The 22,323-nt window shown below is 39.4% G+C and overlaps 1 long non-coding RNA gene across 10 annotated transcripts in view; it reads left to right on the forward strand.

Annotated features, from left to right (window-relative positions):
- LOC307193759 overlaps positions 1 to 22,323 on the forward strand; it is a 681,048-nt gene that overhangs the window by 272,322 nt on the left and 386,403 nt on the right. For 7 of the 10 annotated variants that reach the window (XR_013830398.1, XR_013830399.1, XR_013830400.1 and 4 more), the window contains one exon: positions 6,471 to 6,618. The exons of the other annotated variants lie outside the window; for them this stretch is intronic. This is a non-coding gene — a long non-coding RNA (uncharacterized lncRNA). The remainder of the gene's footprint in view (positions 1 to 6,470; positions 6,619 to 22,323) is intronic. 10 annotated transcript variants of the gene reach the window in all.

Consider the following 22,323-nt stretch of genomic DNA (forward strand, 5'->3'; position numbering starts at 1 on the left):
ATCTGTTTGTATCATCTTTAATTTCTTTCATCAGTATCTTATAGCTTTCTGCATACAGGTCTTTTGTCTCCTTAGGTAGGTTTATTCCTAGGTATTTTATTCTTTTTGTTGCAGTGGTAAATGGGATTTTTCCCTTAATTTCTCTTTCTGATCTTTTGTTGTTAGTGTACAGGAATGCAAGAGATTTCTGTGTATTAATTTTTTATTCTACGACTTTACTAAATTCATTGATTAGCTCTAGTAGTTTTCTGGTGCCCTGTTTAGGATTTGCTATGTATGGTATCATGTCATGTGCAAACAGTGACAGTTTTACTTCTTTTCCAATTTAGATTCTTTGTATTTCTTTTTCTTCTCTAATTGCTGTGGCTAAACCTTCCAAAACTATGTTGAATAATAGTGGTGAGAGTGGACAACCTTGTCTTGTTCCTGATCTTAGTGGAAATGCTTTCAGTTTTTCACCACTGAGAATAATGTTTGCTGTGAGTTTGTCATATATGGCCTTTATTATGTTGAGGTAGGTTCCCTCTGTGCCCACTTTCTGGAGGGTTCTTATCATAAACTGGTGTTGAATTCTGTCAAAAGCTTTTTCTGCATCTATTGAGATGATCATATGGTTTTTATTCTTCTGTTTGTTAATATGGTGTATCACATTGAATGATTTGCGTATATTGAAGAATCCTTGCATCCCTGGGACAAATCCCACTTGATCATGGTGTGTGATCCTTTTAATGTGTTGTTTGATTTGGTTTGCTCATATTTTGTTGAAGATTTTTGCATCTATGTTCATCAGTGATATTGGCCTGTAATTTTCTGTTTTGATGATGTCTTTGGTATCAGTGTGTTGGTGGCCTTGTAGAATGAATTTGGGTGTTCCACCCTCTACAGCTTTTTGGAAGAGCTTGAGAAGGATAGGTGTTAGCTCTTCTCTAAATATTTGATAGAATTCACCTATGAAGCCATCTGGTCCTGGACTTCTGTTTGTTGGAAGACTTATTTAATGAAGTTTCAATTTCATTACTTGTGATTGGTCTGTTCATATTTTCTGTTTCTTCCTGGTCCAGTCTTGGAAGGTTGTACTTTTCTAAGAATTGTCCATTTTTTCCAGGTTGTCCATTTTATTGGCATATAGTTGCTTGTAGTAGTCTCTTATGAACCTTTGTATTTCTGTGGTGTCAGTTGTAACTTCTCCTTTTTCATTTCTAATTTTATTGATTTGAGACTTCTCCCTTTTTTTCTTGATGAGTCTGCCTAAAGATTTATCAGTTTTGTTTATCTTCTCAAAGAACCAGCTTTTAGTTTTATTGATCTTTGTTATTGTTTTCTTCATTTATTTTTCATTTATTTCTGCTCTGATTTTTATGATTTCTTTCCTTCTACTAACTTTGGGTTTTGTTTGTTCTTCTTTCTCTATTTGCTTTAGGTGTAAGGTTAGGTCGTTTATTTGAGATTTTTCTTGTTTCTTGAGATAGGATTGTATTGCTATAAACTTCCCTCTTAGAACTGCTTTTGCTGCATCCCATAGGTTTTGCGTCATCGTGTTTTTGTTGTCATTTGTTTCTAGGTATTTTTTGATTTCCTCTTTGATTTCTCCAGTGGTCTCTTGGTTATTTAGTAGCGTATTTTTTAACCTTCATGTGTTTGTATTTTTTACAGTTGTTTTTTTTTTCCCGTAATTGATTTCTAATCTCATAGTGTTGTGGTTGGAAAAGATGCTTGATATGATTTCAATTTTCTTAAATTTACTGAGGCTTGATTTGTGACCTCTGCTTTCAATTCTTTTGGGTATATACCTAGGAGTGGAATTGCTGGGTCATATAGTAATTCATGTGTAGCTTCTTGAGGAACAGCCAAACTGTTTTCCTGGAGTTGTTCTTGACACCTGTGAACATGGTGACGGGTTGCAGAGATGGGGATGAGGTCTGACACTAGAACACAGAGTGAAAGGGAAGAAACTGGACCTCAGGAAAACAGCAGAAGCCCCATTGAGTGGTCTGGCCATGTGCAGTGTTGGCATTTCTAACACATTCTCAAGTGTGGTTTGTGGACCTGTGTTGGCTTCACCTGGGTGCTGATTAGACCTGAATCATCTCAGGGCCTGTCCCAGAAGCATCTGTTTGTACTTCTCTAACTTAAATGTTCATGGGCATATTTCCTGGTCATCTTGTTAATGTGCATATTCTGAGAGGAGTGGTCTGAGAATTTGTATTTCCAACGTGCTCTCAGGTGATGCTGGGCCTGCTGGCCCCTGGACTATACCTTGAAGAATAAGCGAGGATCAGTACTATCTGTGTATTGGAATCACCTGGTGAACTTTTCAAACATCCCAATGTCTGGGCCCAACCACAGAGGTTCTGATGTTATTGGTTTGGGGTGGGCCCTGGCATTCAGTATTTCAATAAAGTTACCCATGAGAGTCTACCATGCAGCCAGGGTTGAGAACTTCTTTTCTGGGTTGGGACATTGTCCTGTCTCTTGCACATGTGTCCTCCTTCCCTCCTTCCTGCTTTCTTTCCAAACTCTCCTGCTTAAAACTGAGTCAGATGCCCAACAGATTGATATCTCTGGCTCCTGTTTGTCATTCACATTGCCTTCAGATGAATCCTCCTTAAGCTAGTGCTGAACAGAATGCTCCCTTGCAAAAACTTTCAATGACTCTCATTGCCCTCCATGAATAAAAAAGACCATGTACCTATCCTGTAAGCCTCTCTTTGGGGTGGCTGCAAACCTATTTTTCCAGCCGTGTCTCCCTCTTTAGGAAGCCCTGTATCTCAGAAAAGCTAATTTCTGTCCTCTGAATATACCATGGATTTTCCTATCTTTATGATTTTACTTGGGTTGACTGTCCATCTGGTTAATCTTTTCTGCATATCTGTCAGTCAAGGACCACCCCTATTTTTACTTCCTCTGGGAAAGCCTTTCTTGATCTTTGCAATTGAAGTAATCCTTTTTCCTCCAGCACTTTGTTTCTTTCTTTCTTATAGCATTTTCCCCTTTGTATTTCTGGGGTTTGCCTTCTGCTCTCATTCTTCTTACTGGATTGCAAACTCTCTGGCGGCCTTAGCCTCTTCTTTCTTAGTTTTGATCCCTTGCTGGGCCTACTAAAGTGTCAGGCACATGGTGGGTGTCCACAAAGATTGGTTAAATTGTATCCAATTGAGTAATTTGCCTCCATGCTATTAATTCAGTTTTGACCTTGCTGCAGTATACTGACATTTTAATTTCTCTGCCTGACATTTAGTAAATCTTTAGGGATTTTACTTAAATAAATGATTTCCTGAAAGCTCCAAATGTTCTTCATAAACATGGGCTATAGCTTCTGCAGTGTCTTCAAAAGTTTACAATGTTTTAATTTTTCACTCTGTACTAGTTTGTTAGCATTATTGGCTTCCTGGTGTCCTGAGACAGTGTGGGGTCTGGTAGAAAGTCAGAGGCCACGTTCATTCCACTTGCAAAGACTTATTATGTTCCTAAAAACTTTGGAGTGCGGTGGTGATGAGCCACGATTCTAGGAAAACCCATCCAGCTCTGACTCCTCCTCACTGTTAGGGTGGGAACCTCCTCAGTAGTTAAGTGGGTGATGGGACTTGGAAGGTAATGACGTTTCCTGCAATTAGCTCGTGTCCCCAGTAGTTGCGTGCAATCCTATAGGAACAATTATAAGGAATCCCCTCTCATTTGGCACAATGAGATATGCACATTTTCTAATGGGCTAATTAGTGTAGTTACCATTTTTTAGCCAAAAATGTCAATGTGTAGGATTTAATTAGTCTGCCCTAGGATTATAAGATAACTTCTTAGTTTAGTCAGTCTGTCAGCACTCTCAGGATTTGGAAGGATGCTGGGAACTATCACCTACATGTTTGCATAAACTTCTAAGACTTCTAGAAAAATTACTGTGACAAGCAGGTAAAGTCTCCAGAAATAAAATATTCTAAGTTAGATGGGTGGAAGAGTTGTGATCAAAGGACTATTTAGTTAGTGGAAAGTGTAAAAAACAGGCCTTGACATCAATTATTCTTATTTCTACATTTCAGGACTGAGGTGGTTCAGACATTGTAGTCTCTGCTTTAGACTCCTTTGGTTTCTCGTAGCAGAACCTGATTCCACCTGGTTAAGCTACATGGGAATTTATTGCCAGGATATTGGGTAATGCACAGAATGAAGGAGACCCTGAATAACTCAGCCATGCAACGTAGGAGACCAGAGAAGCTTCTGGGACATAGGTAACAGGAACTAGTGGGCAGTCTCTTCAGGATTCTGCTGGTAAAACAAACGTGTTGCAAATAATTTTAGTTCTTTTGGTTTTCCAGGGAAAGAGAGTTGGATTGGCCTGTCTTGGGTCATGGAATGGGTCGAATAGCATCCCCTCAAAATTCATGTCCACCCAGAACTTCAAAACATGGGACCTTATTTAGAATAAGGCTTTTTACAGATGTAACTAAGGTAAGGGTAGAAATGAGGCCATACCTGATAAGGGTGGGTCCTGCATCTGATGAGAATGTCCTAATGAGAGGCAGAAAAGAAGGAGGCCCAGAGACACGGAGAAGGAGGCGAGATAGGAGTGATGTGTCTACAAGCTGAGGAATACCAAGGATTGACAACATCCACTGTAGGTTGGAAGGGAGACAGGGGACAGTTTATCCCTCAGAGCCTCCAGAAATAACCAGCCCTGATGGCAGCTTGATTTTGGACTGGGGTCCTCCTAAACTGTGAGAGAGTAAGTTTTTGTTGTTTTGAGCCAGGAAGTTTGTTTTAATTTGTTTTGGTACCCTTAGGAAACAAATACAGGTCATATGTCCATTCTTTGTCCAGGAGAAGTAGGTACCTTAACTGACAACCTCACTGTAACTGTGTGCAGTGGTCTAAAGGGACTTCCCCAAAGCAAATCCAGTAGTGTCATCAAAAAAAAGAACATGGATGGGTGCAGAAACCACAGGTATGTCCATTACATATCATACAGTCCTATTTTCCCTGGAGGGCTGGGGGACGAGGATGGGAAATGCGCTGTCTGGTACCTGCCTCAAGTATAATGTGAAGCATATCCTCAGATTTTGCAAAGTTACAGCTAGTAATGCTACAAGTCTTTTGGAGGAGAATTGGTGGCATGGCGGGGGCTGGGGGTGAAAGATACAGAAAGGCAATGTATAGGACAAAGGCTTTGTTTATATGGTCAGGATATGATATATGATCAAATATGATAGATATGGGTCAGGAAGGAAAGCTCTGAAATGAATGAAAATTTACTGCTGTATTAATTAAAAGCATCTCGGAATAATGATCCCACTTCATTCTTTGACTGGGACATTGTGACAAATGTGGATTGATAATCAAAAGAATAAATTCTAGCCTATGTGCAGAGAAGTCACAATGGGCTACGTGGAAATGGTCAATCTCGTATTCCATTCCCCTTAAGTTATTAGGTATCTGGTGGCCAGAGAGGTATCTTTGTGTTTATTTCCTTTGCAACTCTAAAAACAACAACAACAACAGCAACAAGAGCTAGTATTTATTGAGGGCTTTCTATGAGCCAAGAACCATGCCATATGTGTCACACATGCATCATTTTATTTAATCCTCAAACAACTCAATATTGTTGATATTGCTAGTGGCTCTGATTTTGCGGTGTGGAAACGAAGGTCTAGACAGGTTCAGTAACTTGCCTAGAGTCACATACTGGTAAGTGGTGATGCTAAGATTCAAACCCCAGAGTCTTGACCCCAGAGACTAAATTCTTAAGTAACTGTTTAACTGTTATGTGTACCCTCACTGTATCTATGTCATTTCATTAAAGAATTAACTACTTTTTTTGGTTGTTGCTATAATCTTTCCTTCAAAAGCCCAGAAGCCTTGCTCATGTGGCATGTCCCTTGAAAACTTTCAAATGTCAGTGGAATGAGCTAGAACTTTCTTTGTGCCATGAAGTTTACTATCTGCTAAGATAATCTCTTTCCTACTGGGAAATATGCATAATACGAACTCGTTTAGCTAGATTGAAAATCAATCATCAAGGCCACTGACGATGCTAAAAAAAATAATCAAAAGCAGTTAGCATACAAATGAAAGTGATTCCCTATAACACTATGTGGGATAAATTTCCTGAACTACACCAATAAATCAAGGTTGTGGAAGCTCAGTTATAAAGGAAGATAGATTGAATAGTTTTCCTGTTACAAACAAGCTGTTTGTACTATGTATCTATCAGCTAGTTATTCAGGTCTAATTTAGGAATGTGCAGGTAAACATGGCCAAATATATTTAAATATACTTGCACTCAAAGTTGCCAAGTAATGCTCTGCATTGACATAACTAATTTATTTCTGGAATCTTTGAAGTTCCTTTTGCATAACTGTAATAAGAAATTCTTTGCTATAAGAAAAGTAGTTTGTAAATACCCCCCCTCCTTTTTTTCCCATTCTTTGAGGTTAAATTTTTGTTGTTGTTTATTAATGGAGGGCTTTTTGAATTCATAGGACCCACTGTTGGAGCATACTCTCTCAGTTGTGTTGAGAGACTTCCCTGCTGGTATTTTAGAGATACAGCTGAAGCCAGACAGATCAAGCTGCTTCTCATTCTTATCCCAAGAAGCTGGCTGACTGCAGGGCCTCCGGACTCTGTCAGGTACTGCAGTAATTTGTATCAGGACTTTGGGGCTTTAAATCAACAGACAGGATGCTTTTCTTGACTGGCCTTAGGCTCTTTCTTCTAATCCACTCCAAACCTCTCCCGTGTTGTTCCAAGAGATCTAACCAAATGTGCTTGCCATAGCCTGCATGGGATGTTTCCCTAGGTAAGAGCTAAGAGCATGTGTTCTGGAATCTGACTGCCTGGCTTCCAGTCTTGAATTTTTCATGCCCTGGCTTGTGAATGGGGAAGTGACTTAATTTTCTATGTACCTGAGCTACCTCATCTATAGTATGCATATAATAAAGTATCTAGCTTGTATAATTGTTTTGAAGTTTAAATGGGGTAATCCAGATAGAGTCATTAACATGGATCCTGGCACATAAGGATCTTACCAAAAAAATGTTTATTAGCTAAACACAAGTCCTGGAGTTAGTGGACATTATTGATCTTACCTGGCCAGTATAATTCCCCTTCTTGCAAATTTATGTCTTGCTTTTCCATTGGGGAATCATACCTTGATTAAGCTTGGTCCATGTGGTTTGGGTGGTTGACTCGTCCTCTCTCTTATCCTCAAGTCCAGAAGTGGCCTTATGATACAGATTTGACAAATCAGCCTATTCCATTCCCTCATGGCCACAGTGACTGGGTCAAAGATGGGCTTGAGACCCAAGTGGACCAATGAAACTTTTCTTGGACTTTGGTAGAGTGTTGGGAAACAGAAGCTGATGTTGCTAAGATGCAGGATGTAAGCCTGGAGGTGCCAGGGGCCACTACGGGGACTGGGCATGCCTGAGAGAGGGAAAACAGAACAGAGAGATGGAGTGAGAGAGACTGAGTCTTGGAAACTGGCATCCTTGACGCTAGACTTACCACTGGACTTTTAAAACACTGAGCCCAATAAATGTCATTTTGCTGAAGCCAGTTCGATTAGATTTCCAACACTTAAAACTAAGGTGACCATGTGTCCTCATTTTGGGACAGTCCTACTTTATACCTGTTCTCCCAGCATAGTTATTAATAGTGTTTTACTTCACTCTTGGAAGTGTCCTAATTGAGAGGATAAATTTAAAACTCGAGAGTCCAGACCAATACAGCCACACTGAAGAAATACCCCTGTGGAGTCCCAATTCCCGACAACTTCTTAAATCATTCAGCACATACTGTGTTCTGACTGGAGAGAGTTCTGGTGAACACACTTGTCTCCATCTCTAATGAGGGTCTAGGGCTCCTTCTAGGTTGGCAAATCCCCCAATGACTCCCTTATTCCAGCTCTGACATTTAGGCTATGGCTACTTAACAGTACCTAGGAGCCTTGCCCTGGTAGAAACAAGGTGTACTTTTCTGGTTAAGCAGTTAGCCTCACTAGTCAATCTCTCTCTCACCCTTTGTGTCTCCCTCCTCCCTCTTCCTTGAGTACTCACATGCATCACCCACCCCCCGACATGTACACATGCAACATTGGCCTAGATAAACACCACCAGCTCCCTTCGCTTATTCCATCACCATGTTTGCTCACTTTCCAGTTGTGCTAAAGGGCACAGATGTGTGTTGGGAGTTGGATGGGCAGACAAATAAGGTCACTAGGATCATTTTACAGGCCGTTGAAGACACATTGGATATTATTTGCCCTGTAGTAAGTTATGTTGTCTTCTTTGAATCTCTTGTTTTTCCCTGTTGATGAAGCAATACACTGATCTTGAGTCCAAGTTTCATCCTTACCAACTGTGTATATATATAACTTTATATATATATATATATATATATATAAAACTATATGTATAGTTTGTGTTTTTTTTGGAGGAGAGTGGGAGACAAAGGTTACTTATATGAACAAAAATTGTTGTCTAGGCAACATGAGTTAATATCCATTGTTAATATTTATTATTTACTCTTTGCCAGGCCTATGATTAAGTACTTTCTGTGTATCGTATCACTTAATCCTCACAGTAACATGCCTAGTATGTATCATTAGCTTATACCTTTTTCAGATGAAGAAATTAAAGCAAAGAATTGGCAGAATCAGAATTCAGACCCAGGTCTGTGTGATCCTAGGTCTGTGCTTCTCCAGCTGATGTTATTCTGCTCATTTTTGTGTATGCGGACGAACACTCAACCTGAAGTTAGGAGCTCTGGTTTCCATTTCCCTCTCTGCCTTTAACCAGCTGGGTGACCTTCGGCAACTCCTGAGGTCCCATGGGCCCGATGATTTTGTGATTCTAGGTGTTTGGGTTTGGGGTCAGGAGTTCAGTTTTTCTTTAATGTTGTAAGGTCTAGCTTTTTATCAGTCACCAAGGCTTCCAGCTGCAAATCCGGAATAAAGGAGCGGGGGTGGTTGGTGACTGTGATGAAGGAGAAGAACTTCCTGCTGCCAGATATTTAGAAAATGGTGAACTTTGCATTGAAAGTATATTATTATTAGTAGAAAATAATGATTAATGCCATTTCATGTTCTTTTCACAAGTCATATTAGATAATGAACAATGATAACACTATGCATGATCGCTGATCCTTGTGACATTCAAAACAGATTCAAAATTCCCATTCCACATACAGGACTCAGTTAGGGCACAATGTTAAATTCAAACTTAGGGGTCAGATTTAAAATTTAAATGCATATCTTCTTTGCATATCTTTTTTTTTTTTTTTTTTTTTGCGGTACGCGGGCCTCTCACTGTTGTGGCCTCTCCCGTTGCGGAGCACAGGCTCTGGACGCGCAGGCTCAGCGACCATGGCTCACGGGCCCAGCCGGTCCGTGGCATGTGGGATCTTCCCGGACCGGGGCACGAACCCGTGTCCTCTGCATCGGCAGGCGGACTCTCAACCACTGCGCCACCAGGGAAGCCCTGCATATTTATTTTGACATAGCATTACAAATTACTCACTGTAATATGAATTAAAGATGGACTTTAGTACGATGGGGGAAACATTAAAAGAAATTCTGTTTAAATTTAAATCCCCTTTTTCCCTTTTCAGATTTTCTCCCCCATATTTATCCCTCAATGTATCTGCTGATTATCAAAAGTATTGCTGTTTAAACAGTAATTTGTTCATTTACATTTTATTGTCTTTTCCTGGTAGCAACTGCCAAGAAGTAGTGTTGATATCTTGAATCACAATTAGTTCATTGTGATGTTCCTAAATGAGAGAATTTTAAAAATACTCTCTCCTATCTACATTTTAGTATTTACCTAATGTACGTAGTGTAGGGAGAACTGATGTCAAAAAAGGACAGAGTGGCAAATGTGCTTCTAAGTCTGTTACAATAGAGCCAGTGAAATGTGCAAAATGACAAATTAAATTTAATATTCAGGTGCATTGCCAATTTGTTTGGGGGGTAAAAAGCACCATCCTTTGCTAACCTGATAAGAATTAATCAGATTTTAATTACATGATGTGCAACCTGGACTGTTTAGCACATTTATGCCGAGTAATCCCTGGGGCATCTCAAACCAAATAAAACTTCTGTCTTCTAAACCATGGGTTTGGTTTTGTGTTAATCATTTTTGGACCTTCTAATTTGTTTTTTTGTTTTGACAATCTCATTTTTTCTATGACACTAATAATTTCCTTTGGGTTTTTCTTTCTTACGGAAGGGAACAATTTGCTATTTTGTGTAAAGTGAAGGCAATGCCAGTCTCCGTGTCAGGGCCTGAAATTGTTTTCCCTGTATTTGCAAATATCCTCCCTGTTTTCATCTACCAGGGAAGCTCCCTGAGGTTAGGGGCGCAGTTTGTCACTACAGAGATGGAGCCTGACATTTTGGCCTCATTAACGTGGTGTTATAACAAAGCGAGTGAACCTCAAACTTAATTTAGCAAAACAACCAAGCCCATAAAAAAGGGCAGGAAAAGAAAATCAGAGGTGCTTCCAGTAAACTGTTATTATTGAACCTAAACATTTTTCTTAAAATTGCCATAAGCTTCCTAGCTCTGTGCTGGTACTTAGGAAGTTCCACTCACGGATGCTAGCAAAAAGTTTCCATACGAGACTCAGCAGATAGAAAGAAATTCCCAGTTGCATTCATTTTTGAGCTTCTTCAGTTCCTGGAGGTCCTCGTTTAGCCTTTGATAAAATCAATCCTGAACTAATCAATGAGAAATTGCTGGGACTATGAATCCTGCAAAATCAATAAATTTGTATAATAATTACACAAGCATATTAGAGAAGCATAATAATACATAGGCAAGCAAACCCCAGGAAACATGCTCCTGAAATCTCAAAAACTCAGCCAGATGTGATGAAGTTTTACATACTTTGCTCTAGTTTAGGATAATCCTGGCACTTAAGAGAAAGAATATTGTAAGACGCTCCTCTAATTTATGCAAGTTAAAAAATTAACATATGTAATTCCTTTAAAAGCCCAAGTTATTAATGAGTAGAAAAGTTTAAATTTTGAAAGAAAAGAGACCGGTTCGTCCTGGATGCAGGGTCCTATCATCTGTCTGAAATGCCAAGTCTGTTCTCTTCCCCAACACCGTTCATATAGGCAAATCCAGTAACTGCTCACGGCTGCATTCTCATGATCTGCCCCAAGATGATGACTCCTTCTACCAGCCCAGGTCACTAATCTTGTTGTTCCTCTCAACCCAAAATTGTGGTGTCATGAAGAGAAAGCTGAATTGGAAACACACTTGAGTTCTAGTTAGGACTATACCAGAAGCCCTTTAAATCTCTCTCAGCCTAAGTTTCCTTATCTCTAAAATGATTACAATAATGCTGAGTATATAAGGTGAAGTGTTGGAAAAAACGCTAAGTTGTTTACATTCTGTAGTTCCTGGATAGCTTCCTGATCTGGAATAACTTCATCTCTGAGTAGAGGAGTCACAGTATGTGACTATGACGGTTAGTTTTTTGTTTTTTGTTTTTAAACATCTTTATTGGAGTATAATTGCCTTACAATGGTGTGTTAGTTTCTGCTGTATAACAAAGTGAATCAGCTATACATATATATATATCCCCAAATCTCCTCCATCTTGCATCTCCCTCCCACCCTCCCTATCCCACCCCTCTAGGTGGTCACAAAGCACCGAGCTGATCTCTCTGTGCTATGTGGCTGTTTCCCACTAGCTGTTTTACATTTGGTAGTGTATATATGTCCATGCCACTCTCTCACTTCGTCCCAGCTTACCCTTCCCCCTCCCCGTGTCCTCAAGTCCATTCTCTACATCTGCGTCTTTATTCCTGTCCTGCCCCTAGGTTCTTCAGAAACCTTTTTTTTTTTTTTTTAGATTCCATATATATGTGTTAGCATACGATATTTGTTTTTCTCTTTCTGACTTACTTCACTCTGTATGACAGTCTCTAGGTCCATCCACCTCGCTACAAATAACTCAGTTTCGTTTCTTTTTATGGCTGAGTAGTATTCCATTATATATATGTGCCACATCTTCTTTATCCATTCAGCTGTTGATGGACACTTAGGTTGCTTCCAAGTCCTGCCTATTGTAAATAGAGCTGCAGTGAACATTGTGGTACATGACTCTTTTTGAATTATGCTTTTCTCAGGGTATATGCCCAGTAGTGGGATTGCTGGGTCGTATGGAAGTTCTATTATTAGTTTTTTAAGGAACCTCCATACTGTTCTCCATAGTGGCTGTATCGATTTACATTCCCACCAAGAGTGCAAGAGGGTTCCCTTTTCTCCACACCCTCTCCAACATTTATTGTTTGTAGATATTTTGACGATGGCGATTCGGACCGGTGTGAGGTGATACCCCGTTGTAGTTTTGATTTGCATTTCTCAAATGATTAGTGATGTTGAGCATCCTTTCGTGTAGTTGTTGGCAATCTGTATATCTTCTTTGGAGAAATATCTCTTTAGATCTTCTGCCCATTTTTGGATTGGTTTGTTTGTTTTTTTGATATTGAGCTGCCAGAGCTGCTTGTATATCTTGGAGATTAATCCTTTGTCAGTTGCTTCGTTTGCAAATATTTTCATCCATTCTGAGGGTTGTCTTTTCATCTTGGTTATGGTTTCCTTTGCTGTGCAAAAGCTTTTAAGTTTCATTAGGTCTCATTTTCCATTTTAGTTTTTATTGCCATTTCTCTAGGAGGCGGGTCAGAAAGGATCTTGCTGTGATTTATGTCATAGAGTGTTCTGCCTATGTTTTCCTCTAAGAATTTTATAGTGTCTGGTCTTACATTTAGATCTTTAAACCATTTTGAGTTTATTTTTGTGTGTGGTGTTAGGGAGTGTTCTAATTTCATTCTTTTCCATGTAGCTGTCCAGTTTTCCCAGCACCACTCATTGAAGAGGCTGTCTTTTCTCCATTGTATATTCTTGCCTCCTTTATCAAAGATAAGGTGACCATATATGCGTGGGTTTGTCTCTGGGCTTTCTATCCTGTTCCATTGATCTGTCTTTCTGTTTTTGTTCCAGTACCATACTGTCTTGATTACTGTAGCTTTGTAGTATAGTCTGAAGTCCAGGAGCCTGATTCCTCCAGCTCCATTTTTCTTTCTCAAGATTGCATTGGCTATTCAGGGTCTTTTGTGTTTCCATACAAATTGTGAAATTCTTTATTCTAGTTCTGTGAAAAATGCCTGTGGTAGTTTGATAGGGATTGCACTGAATCTGTAGATTGCTTTGGGTAGTATAGTCATTTTCACAATGTTGATTCTTCCAATCCAAGAGCATGCTTTATCTCTCCATCTGTTTGAATCATCTTTAATTTCTATCATCAGTGTCATAGTCTTCTGCATACAGGTCTGTTGTCTCCTTAGGTAGGTTTATTCCTAGGTATTTTATTCTTTTTGTTGCAATGGTAAGTGGGAGTGTTTCCTTAATTTCTCTTTCAGATTTCTCATCATTAGTGTATAGGAATACAAGGGATTTCTGTGCATTAATTTTGTATCCTGCTACTTTACCAAATTCATTGATTAGCTCTTGTAGTTTTCTGGTAGCCTCTTCAGGATTCTCTATGTATAGTATCATGTCATCTGCAAACAGTGACAGCTTTACTTCTTCTTTTCCTATTTGGATTCCTTTTATTTCTTTTTCTTCTCTGATTGCTGTGGCTAAAACTTCCAAAACTATGTTGAATAATAGTGGTTACAGTGGACAACCTTGTCCTGTTCCTGATCTTAGAGGAAATGGTTTCAGTTTTTCACCATTGAGAATGATGTTGGTTGTGGGTTTGACATATATGACCTTTATTATGTTGAAGTAAGTTCCTTCGATGTCTACTTTCTGGAGAGTTTTTATGATAAATGGGTGTTGAATTTTGTTGAAAGCTTTTTCTGCATCTATTGTGATGATCATATGATTTTTATCCTTCAATTTTTTAATATGGTGTTATCACTCTGATTGATTTGCGTATATTGAAGCATCCTTGCTTTCCGGGGATAAACCCCACTTGGTCATGGTGTATGATCCTTTTAATGTGCTGTTAGATTCTGTTTGCTAATATTTTTTTTGAGGATTTTTGTATCTGTGTTCATCAGTCATATTGGCCTGTAGTTTTCTTTCTTTGTGACATCTTTGTTTGGATTTGGTATCAGGGTGATGGTGGCCTTGTACAATGAGTTTGGGAGTGTTCCTCCCTCTGCTATATTTTGGAAGAGTTTGAGAAGGATAGGTGTTAGCTCTTCTCTAAATGTTTGATAGAATTCACCTGTGAAGCCATCTGGTCCAGGACATTTGTTTGTTGGAAGATTTTTTTTTTTTTTTTTTTTTTGTGGTACGAGGGCCTTTCACTATTGTGGCCTCTCCTGTTGTGGAGCACAGGCTCCGGACATGCAGGTTCAGCAGCCATGGCTCACGGGCCCAGCCGCTGCACGACATGTGGGATCTTCCCGGACCGGGGCACAAACCCGTGTCCCCTGCATCGGCAGGCGGACTCTCAACCACTGCGCCACCAGGGAAGCCCTTGTTGGAAGATTTTTAATCACAGTTTCAATTTCAGTGCTTGTGATTGGTCTGTTTATATTTTCTGTTTCTTCCTGGTTCAGTCTCGGAAGGTTGTGCTTTTCCAAGAATTTGTCCATTACTTCCAGGTTGTCCATTTTATTGGCATATAGTTGCTTGTAGTAATCTCTCATATCCTTTGTATTTCTGCATTGTCAGTTGTTACTTCTCCTTTTTCCTTTCTAATTATATTGATTTGAGTCTTCTCCCTTTTTTTCTTGATGAGTCTGGCTAATGGTTTATCAATTTTGTTTATCTTCTCAAAAAACAAGCTTTTAGTTTTATTGATTTTTGCTATTGTTTTCTTCATTTATTTTTCATTTATTTCTGATCTGATCTTTAAGATTTCTTTCCTTCTGTTAACTTAGGGGTTGTTTTGTTCTTCTTTCTCTAATTTCTTTAGGTGTAAGGTTAGGTTGTTTGAGATGTTTCTTGTTTCTTGAGGTAGGATTGTATTGCTCTAAACTTCCCTCTTAGAACTGCTTTTGCTGCATCCCATAGGTTTTGGGTCATCCTGTTTTCATTGTCATTTGTTTCTAGGTATCTTTTTATTTCCTCTTTGATTTCTGAAGTCATCTCTTGGTTATTTAGTAGTATATTGTTTAGCCTCCATGTGTTTGTGTTTTTTACAGTTTTTTCCTGTAATTGATATCTAGTCTCATAGCGTTGTGGTTGGGAAAGATACTTGATATGATTTCAATTTTATTAAATTTACCAAGGTTTGATTTGTGACCCATGATATAATCTATCCTGGAGAATATTCCATGAGCACTTGAGAAGAAAGTGTATTCTGTTGTTTTTAGATGGAATGTCCTATAAATATCAATTAAGTCCATGTTGTTTAATGTATCATTTAAAGCTTGTGTTTCCTTATTTATTTTCATTTTGGATGATCTGTCCATTGGTGAAAGCAGGGTGTTAAAGTCCCCTACTATGATTGTGTTACAGTCAATTTCCCCTTTTATGGCTGTTAGCATTTGCCTTATGTATTGAGGTGCTCTTATGTTGGGTGCATAGAGATTTACAATTGTTATATCTTCTTCTTGGATTGATCCCTTGATCATTATGTAGTGTCCTTTTTTGTCTCTTTTAATAGTCTTTATTTTAAAGTCTATTTTGTCTGATATGAGAATTGCTACTCCAGCTTTCTTTTGATTTCCATTTGCATGGAATATCTTTTTCTATCCCCTCACTTTCAGTCTGTATGTGTCCCTAGGTCTGAAGTGGGTCTCTTGTAGACAGCATATGTGCAGGTCTTGTCTTTGTATCCATTCAGCCAGTCTGTGTCTTTTGGCTGAAGTATTTAATCCATTTACATTTAAGGAAGTTATCAATATGTATGTTTCTATTACAATTTTTTTTTTTTTTTTGGCGGTATGCGGGCCTCTCACTGCTGTGGCCTCTCCCACTGCGGAGCACAGGCTCCGGATGCACAGGCTCAGCGGCCATGGCTCACGGGCCCAGGCGCTCCGTGGCACGTGGGATCCTCCCGGACTGGGGCACAAACCTGCGTCCCCTGCATCGGCAGGCTGACTCTCAACCACTGCGCCACCAGGGAAGCCCCCTATTACCATTTTCTTAATTTTTTGGGGTTTGTTATTGTAGATTTTTTCCTTCTCTTGTGTTTCCTGCCTAGAGAAGTTCCTTTCGCATTTGTTGTAAAGCTGGTTTGGTGGTGCTGAATTCTCTTAGCCTTTGCTTGACTGTAAAGGTTTTAATTTCTCTGTCAAATCTGAATGTGATCCTTGCCAGGTAGAGAAATCTTGGTTGTAGGTTATTCTGTTTCATCACTTTAAATATGTCCTGCTACCCCCTTCTGGCTTGCAGAGTTTCTGCTGAAAGATCAGCTGTTAACCTCATGGGGATTCCCTTGTATATTATTTGTTGCTTTTCCGTTGCTGCTTTTAATATTTTTTCTTTGTATTTAATTTTTGATAGTTTGATCAATATGTGTCTTGGCGTGTTTCTCCTTGGATTTATCCTGTATGGGACTCTCTGCACTTCCTGGACTTGACTATTTCCTTTCCCTTGTTAGGGAAGTTTTCAATTATAATCTCTTCAAATATTTTCTCAGTCCCTTTCTTTTTCTCTTCTTCTTCTGGGTCCCATATAATTCAAATGTTGATGCTTTAACGTTGTCCCAGAGGTCTCCGAAACTGTCTTCAATTCTTTTCTTTCTTTTTTCTTTACTCTGCTCTGAGGTAGTTATTTCCACTCTTTTATCTTCCAGGTCCCTTATCCATTCTTCTGACTCAGTTATGCTGCTATTGATTCCTTCTAGAGATTTTAAATTTCATTTATTGTGTTGTTCATCATTTGTTTGCTCTTTAGTTCTTCTAGGTCCTTGTTTAACATTTCTTGTATTTTCTCCCTTCTATTTCCAAGATTTTGGATCATCTTTACTATTATTACTCTGAATTCTTTTCCAGGTAGACTGCCTATTTCCTCTTCATTTGTTTGGTCTGGTGGGTTTTTACCTTGCTTCTTCATCTGCTGTGTGTTTTTCTGTCTTCTCATTTTGCTTAACTTACTGTGTTTGGGGTCTCCTTTTTGCAGGCTGCAGGTTCTTAGTTCCCATTGTTTTTGGTGTCTGCCAACAGTGGCTAAAGTTGTTTCAGTGGGTTGTGTAGGCTTCTTGCTTGAGGGGAATGGTACCTGTGTTCTGGTGGATGAGGCTGGAGCTTGTCTTTCTGGTGGGCAGGACCGTGTCCAGTGGTTTGTTTTGGGGTGTCTGTGACCTTATTATGATTTTAGGCAGCCTCTCTGCTAATGGGTGGGGTTGTGTTCCTGTCTTGTTAGTTGTTTGGCATGCGGTGACCAGCACTGGAGCTTGCTGGCTGTTGGGTGGAGCTGGGTCTTAGCGTTGAGATGAAGATCTCTGGGAGAGCTTTCGCCGTTTGATATTACGTGGAGCCGGGAGGTCTCTGGTGGACCAATGTCCTGAACTCGGCTCTCACACCTCAGAGGCACAGGCATGATACCCAGCTGGAGCACCAAGACCCTGTCAGCCACATGGCTTTTCTCTTTTCCAGTCTGTTTTGGACTCAGCCAGTGAGGGATGGATGATTCTCAGTGCACAGATGAAGGACACACACTTTGCCCTTAGGGTCTAAGGCCCCTGTCTTCTGTCCCCATAAGTTCTAGATCACCAGCTCATTATGAAAGGTAAAACTCAGGAACAGCCAGGTGGGAGAGATGCAGAGGGCAAAGTATGGGGAGAGGGCTCAGAGCTCCCATGCCCTTTCCAGCCTGCCATTCTCCCCAAATCTCTGCGTGTTTGCCAACCCCGGAAATTCACTGAACTCCCTCCTTTTTTGGGTTTTTCTGGACGCTTCGCCTTCTTTATTTTGACTTAGGAAAAGGCACAGAGAGCATCATAGCCCCTTCGGAGGCTTTGCTTCCACAGCTGTGGAGATGGCTTCATTCTTAGGCAGTCAGGACCAAGCACCATGTGAACAGACATCCTTTGTGCAGCTCTGGAAGAAAGGACTGCCATAGGTGTTTGTAATGGCGGGGAATGCCAGCATGGGCAGATCTTCAAAGAGAATTGGAAAGTACCAATACATATTGCAAACAAAAATAGAGGAATAAAACAGTTTGGTACTAGAACCATGTAAGTACTAAACTGTACTTTATTATAGTTAAAAATTTTTCCCTTCGAAGTTTAATTTTATTTTTAAAGTAATAGAGCAATTCTGCATAAATTGCTTTATGGAATGATTTTGTCAGATTCTTGAATGTGAGAAGGTAGACTGTAGATCTAGTGCTGTTATAATGGGTAATATTGCTGCCTGTGGTCTGTAAGCAAGCTACAGATTCCTAGGGCTTAGTAAAGGAAAGAGGAGACAGCACAGACCCAAAGTACCTAAACCTACACAAAATGGTAATAAAAGACAAAGGTTGGAATTACTTATTGTATTACCTTTGATCTTTAGAAGGTTTCTTCCACTTAAAACAGTCCTCTCAATGCTGGATATTAGCTTTATTTCTTCTGTTTTTGAATTCCAAATGATATTTTTGGAGTGAATAGTTATTTTCCATGGAATTTTAAAGACTTTTCTTATGTACCAAGTAAGGCTTAAATTTTAGAAATCTGCTTTTGAAGCCAGAATTCTTTAGAAAAGCCAAAAGCTTTTGAATAGAGTTTTTGATAGGCAATTCTTATTCTTTGAGCAACTAAGGGCTACTTTATTCAGGCTATATATGAAAATTAAATTTCAAAATCCAAACCTTCCTCCCCCACACAATAATTGTTTTCTTTGGTGCTCCAGTTGGGCTCATTCCTCAAGCCCCCCCTCCAATGATTTGATAACACCTAATTATCTGAACTAAAATAAAATCTACTTGAAATACCTAGAGTGGTTTCCATTTTCCTGCACAAACCCTGACGAATAGTGAGTATATGAGCATAATATCGCAGGGTATAGAAAGAGGAGGCTAGATATTTAAGACAGACTTGTCTTGATTTTCAGTTTTGCCTAGGGCCACTGTGTTTACCTTCCATCAAATGGGGACAATTTAGAACTATGTGTGCAAAACATTTGAGATAGGCATGCATACAGCTCACCCAGAACAACATTCTTAAGTGAACCATTGCAAGTGTACATCTACAGACCCAGATGACATTAGTCTTTAGTTTCTGCCCTGCAGAATAATTGAAATTAAGTTTTGCCCTGGAGGATTCTCCAGCCTGTGAGAGAGACTAGCAGCATGCAGACAACTCCGGGCTATTTTAGCAGTCGCTTTGTTGGAACTGGGGTGGTGAAGGGCATCTGTTTATTAAAGAACAGATTGTAAGGCTGGTCAAGGTGGATAACCAGGCCTCAGTAGACAAAACTGGCTGATGGGGTGCCCACTTATATCATACCATATTTATTCTTCCAGAAGCTGTTCAGTCAGTTAAAGAGGATGACCTTCAATGGTATAAATGAGGACTATTTGGGGGGGGCGGGTGTCAAGAGTATGCTAGCAGCTATGATCTCTTGCTAAAACAAATTATTTTATTTACTTGTTTGCTTTTATTCCATCCTTCATCACGCAAATGTAGGCTTCTTGATAGGGACCTTATATGTCGTGTTCACTGCTCTATCCTTAATAAATAATATGTTTTTATCTATTCAAATCATTCAAGAACCAAATATTGAATATGCACTATGACCCAGGTCCTGGGCTGGGCCCTGGGGATGTAGCAGTAAAAAGACTTGGCTTCATAGGTTTATTGGTAGTAATAGGAAAATAAAATCATTAGTGAGGCATCTTTTCTGAAGTTGGGCTTTGAAAATTAAAAAAAAAGTCACCATCTTTTTACTGCGTACAATGTGTAGTAACACTGTTGGAGACTGATAGGGTGCCAGATATGGCTTTTATTTTACCTGTTAAAGAAGATTTGTAGAGAGCTCAGAGAGGCTCAACAGCTAAACATTTTGATTTTAGTCTAATTGGAAAAGAGAATTTAATTTTACTGACAATTATAGGGGAATAAAGAATGCACTTAAATTGAAATTAAAAAGTAAAATAGTAAGCTAGTTTAGTTTATTGTGATACTGTAGTTTTTCCCTGATAATTTGTATTACATGGTCATATTCACAATCTCATAGAATACATTAAATTCTGTGGTTTATTATAATAAGGATATTATACTATGTAAATTGATAGATAGCTTTAAAAGAAAAACACTTTTTTTTTGGTAAGTGAAAAGATTGAGCTCTTTACCTTGAAAGGGATTTAAAAATTAGGTCACCTTGTTCATTTTCTTCACATTATGGAATACAGGTCATTGAAGTCTAGCTTTGTTTAGCTTTCCTTGCTCCATTTTTGACAAAGTGATAAAGAACCTAATTACTAACCTACTCAGCTAACAAAGATGGGGGGAATCACCTTCTCAAAAATGGAAAAGCACCTTTTCAAATGTATTAAGGGCCCATCAAATTCTGGACTTGAAATATATCCCACGTGGCGCCTGGGTGAGGAAGTGTGTGTTGAGGAGAGCATAGCTCCCGATTAGCTCCCTCGCCTGGGTATTGGGAGTTAAAGACCTCTGTGCTGTGCTTGGCTTCCCATTTCTTGGAAAATTGCTCATTGAGAGCAGGGACAATGTCTCTGAAGCACTCATTATATATTTTCTGAATAAATGAAGAAAGCTTGGCAGCATCAACTGGTGTGGGGATCCTGATCTTTCTGAGCCTATATTTCTACCTGTCTGTACCTAAATTTCACATGTGTGTGATCAGGGGCAACTTACTTAACTTTTCCCAGCATCAGTTTCCCCATTTGTAAAGTGGATATTCTCAAATTATCTCCTTCATAGGACTGGAATAAATAAATAAATAAATAATCTCCTTCATAGGACTGAATAAATGAGATAATCTGTGAGAAGGAGTTAGCACAGGGTCTGATACATCATGAACACTCATTATTGTGAATACTGAATGTCACCCATTATTGCTATTATTAAAGGTGCATTTCCACATTCAGAGACAGGTACTGACATTCAGAGAGACTGACTTCATCATGGCCACACAGAGCCAGAACTAGGACTCACTTCATATGTCTACTAGCCCAGTTTACCTTCTATTATATAGATGCCAACAGTTCTGAAAGTGTTTTCTCAAAATCCTAATGTTGTTTATGTTAATACGATGGAGAGGTCCTAGAAATTTCATTGATCCAGCATCCAAACCACAAATCCCAGCAGTTCTCTATTACCCAGAAGGAATAAAAATTCTTTGTCAGAATGAGCTAATGTTTTGACTCTGTAAACATGGTCCCTTCACTCTTAATCGGCTTCACCTCAGTGAATGCTGAATACATCTCTTAATTATTAGAAGCAAATTCTTTATGCTGCTTTCTGTGTTCCCCACCTCGTCCCTGGTGAATTTCTACTTTGGCCATCTTTCTCCATGTCTCTTCCTTCTCTGGTTCTTTAAAACTTGGTGTTTCTCAGATTTCCCTTCTTTTCTTGTGATCTATGCTCCCCTTGATTGATCTGATAGATTTTTCTAGGTGTAAGTAGTTGGTTACATCCAAATCTACATCTCTAGCTCTGACTCTTGCCCCTCTCGCCCTAGGCTGGATTATTCAGCTATCTACTCTATTATTACTTGGATGTCTGTGGCAGAAATGGCTAGATGCTTACCCTACCCTGTTCTTCTTTCTGGGCACACAGGAAGACTATAATTGCTAGCCTCTCCTGCATTTAGTTTGGGAATGAGCCCTAGCTTATGGATTGATGTGAACGGAAATGATATGCACCAATCCCTCACTTTCCTATCCTCATGCCTGGAAGCAAAGTTCTCCAAGATGGCAGAGTCACAATATGGGAGGAGCCTGGGTTCCTGAGTCACTCCTTGAAGGGGAGCTTCCTAGGAGAACTGCCCAAATTGCAATAGGCTGTAATATGAGCAAGGAATAAAAGTTTGTTAAGCCACTGAGATTTTCGGGCTATTTGTTGCCACAGTGGAGCTTGATCTTTATTAATACAGTGTCCCTTAGGCACCTTGAGTTCTGCACGTAGTCAGTTTTCCACCTCAGTTGATGGCACCGTCCTCTATTCAGTCACCCAACTCATAGCCCATAGTTCTCAACTGAATCCAGTTAATAACCAACTCCTGCGGCTTTTAACTCCCATATTTTTTCTTGGAATTATCTTTTTTAAAAAACCATTACCCTAATTAAGGCTCTTGCTATTTCTTACCTGCCTGTTGATTTTAAATTTGAGTGAATTTAAAACAAGCCAGGAATCCTCCTATTAGAATAGTTGGTCATTATTAAAAGGCATTCTCAGCAGGGAACAT

Source organism: Stenella coeruleoalba (assembly GCF_951394435.1).
Source record: "Stenella coeruleoalba genome assembly, chromosome: 11".
Classification (NCBI taxonomy): Eukaryota; Metazoa; Chordata; class Mammalia; order Artiodactyla; family Delphinidae; genus Stenella; species Stenella coeruleoalba.